Genomic DNA, 3,075 nt, shown 5'->3' on the forward strand with positions numbered 1-3,075 from the left:
GAGGCCATGCGCTGTGACACAAACTGTGCTGAGCTGCAGCAGACCCCACGGTGCGCTCGTACCTTGCTCTGATGTTGATTTGTGTTACTCTGCTGCAACATGCTGCATGAAACAACAAAGCAGAGTGGCAAAGATAATGGTAATTCACCCGAGCAAATGGAAACTTCCTTGTCATCTTCCTTCTAAGCAAACCTTTCTCATTTGATACATTGGAGGGCAAGTTCAAGGAAGCAGAAGAGCATCTGTTTGCAGACTGTACCAGCTGTCGGATGCTCACTTTCATAGACAGGAGATGGTCCAAAGGGGCTAGAATGAAAGGAGAAGATACCACGATACCCTTTCCAGTGATACCCTACATGAGCCATCTTGCATGAAGTATATCTTAGCCATACCATATTCTTATCATTACCATATTTGGTGGCGGGTGGCACTGCAGCCACGCCCCATTAGCTAGCCCAATAGCATTAAAAGAAAACAGATAACCCAGAGTAGAAGCCAGTTACAGTGATTGGTGTAAGAGGGTCAGAGCCAAAGCCTGATAATAAAATTCATCTCTCTCTCTCTCTCTCTCTGTATATATAGAGCTCTTCTTGCCCTATATATATATATAGAGAGAGAGAGAGAGATAGAAATGGAGAGAAAGAGGGAGATCATCTCTCAGAGCTCATCCAGAGCTCTGTGATAATAATAGAGAGCCCCTGAGGAAGCCAGCCCTGATTACAGAATGGGCCCCACCTGAGAGAAATTAGGTGATTTCAGGTTAACTACTGAGTGGGCCCAGCTGAGGAAGGGCTGGAGGAAACAGAATGCAGGGAGTCAAAAGGTGCCTGCAGGGTGTTGAGTGAGCACCCAGGGGAGAGACTGGGAGACCTAGAAGGGAAGGAAAGAGGTGAGGAAGGAAATGGCACAAGGAAAATTGTAACATGGGTAGAGGATTTGATTTAGCTGTGCAGTACAGAGCCCTGGGCTGGAACCTGAAACCACCCCAGCCCCAGAGTGACTGTTGACAGGGACACTGTGATGCTCTGCCTGGCCATGAGGAAGTGCATAGTGGTGAGTAAACCCTGTTACAATGCTTTTTCTTACATTCCTTTAACTGCAGCATGTCTAAAACAACTACACTTTTGTAGTTTTCCTTGTCCACTCTCTCTTTTCCTACACCTCATGGCAAGCACTGTATCCCAGCCCAGGTGTACGACCAGCTGATGATAGCACCTTTGGCGAACAGTAAATGACTTACTGTTCTTGGCCACTTTTATATTGTGTGACTCCATGTGCTGCTAGACGCCTATCTGCAGAAGGGATTCTTTCAGCAGCAAATTGACATGAAGTGATTTACTTTGTCCACATTGGATACAAGGTTAAGGAGCTGGGGAGCCTCACTCCAGGTTGCACTTGGTTTTGAAATTTTTATTTCCTTATTCCATAGGTCCTTTGGAAGAAATTTCATACACAATGAAATCCAAGATTGCCTACCTGGAACTTCTTTTTTTGGATGGGATAAGTACTGCTGGTAAGTCATATAAATATTTGTGCTGCTAAGATTTGAATTTACTTAGCTCCTGGCCTAGCCCAAATTTGACTGTGTGTTTTTTATTTATTTTGTTTGTTTGTTTGTTCTTATTTTAGATTGTGCTGCCTTGGAACAATAAATAAACTCCAAAATAGAAAAGGCCCAGTCTGTGCATTAAGGGCAGGCTTGCTCTCTCCTTTACTTTCAGTGAGCAGTACTTTCATTCCACAAGTCACCCCCCTGACTGCAGTGGGAAACTTTTACTAATAAGACACTAGAAGTGTGCGCTGTAGCAGCATTGATCCCTTGTTGCCACATTTTCAAGAGCTCAGTTCCCATTTGGGTGCTTTAGTGAAGTGAACAGACTTTCAAAAGTGCTCCAAACCTGCCAGCTCCCACCATTCCAGCCTCCTGAAAATCTGATGCTAAATGTTTGTCAGTACCCTGGTTAAAGTCAGAAGGAATGTGGGCTCTTTTATGGTAGAGTAGTTCTATTATCCTGAGCTACAATGTGTCAGAACAGACTTGATGCTGCAATTCAGCTAATTCAAATAATTGCGGTCCCTTGCTGAACTAAATTTCCCAGGATTATTTCAACCTAAGATCAGAACTCTTCCTCTTCCCAGGTATGAATTGCAAGCCCTGGAAAGTCTTGATAGAGCATCTTAAACAGCAAAGCGTAGAGCCCATCCAACCAGGTATGCATGGATGCCTAAATGACTCAGTTTCATTAGCCCCGATTTAGCTTATCCCTCCAAAAACTCTGTAACTTAAATTTTCCTGTAATTATATGTTTTCTTAAATACTCCTTTTTCATCAGCTCGCTACCTGTCTGAGGGCATGAACTGCATGGTTCAGGATTACTTGTGTGTGTGTGTGTCACTCTCAAGATGCTGGACAGCAAAAAGAAGTAGGTAGGTGTCTGAAGCAGAACATATTCATGCAGACAGTAGTTGATTTGTATACATACATGTGCCTTTTCCATATGCACACAGGAACCTGAGATCACCTGACTCATTTGTTCACTGGAATAGCAAGCAGCGATTCGCCAAGTAAAGGATCACATCTCCCACAGGTTAATTCACAAAATAAAAGCACTAGATAAGTGTGAAGCTGATATTATGTCCAACTGCTGCAGAGTATGTATCTACCCTAGCCAAGAGTAAAACAACCATCATCATAGTGGGGGGCCGGCCCGGCGACGGCCGCGGAGCGGACGGCCGGCCCGGCGACGGCCGCGGAGCCGGCCAGCGGGGGGCCGGCCCGGCGATGGCCGCGGCGGGGGGGATGGGAACGGGGACACAGGCAAGGCTCTGTGGTGTCAGAGCTGGGAAGGGGGACACTAAGGAAGGAAATTGGAATCATTGCTTGCTGGAAGTTCACCCCAATAATCATTGAATTGTTTGCACGTTGGTCTTCGGATATTGTTGCTCTCTGTTCATGTGAGAAGGACCAAGGTAGTGTGCGGGTGAAGGTATAAGCCCCTAACAAGGTTCAGTAAATAATACCCTTTCCAGTGATACCCTACATGAGCCATCTTGCATAAAGTATATCTTAGCCAT

The 3,075-nt window shown here is 45.4% G+C and overlaps 1 long non-coding RNA gene across 1 annotated transcript; it reads left to right on the plus strand.

Moving 5' to 3' along the window:
* Positions 1 to 696: 696 nt before the first annotated feature.
* Positions 697 to 2,198, plus strand: LOC123355274. The gene is made up of 3 exons (XR_006575043.1): positions 697 to 1,053; positions 1,430 to 1,513; positions 2,140 to 2,198. It is a non-coding gene; the product is annotated as an uncharacterized LOC123355274 (long non-coding RNA).
* The last annotated feature ends 877 nt before the right edge of the window (positions 2,199 to 3,075 follow it).

The sequence above is a fragment of the Mauremys mutica genome, chromosome 23, assembly GCF_020497125.1.
Source record: "Mauremys mutica isolate MM-2020 ecotype Southern chromosome 23, ASM2049712v1, whole genome shotgun sequence".
In the NCBI taxonomy this organism is placed as follows: Eukaryota; Metazoa; Chordata; order Testudines; family Geoemydidae; genus Mauremys; species Mauremys mutica.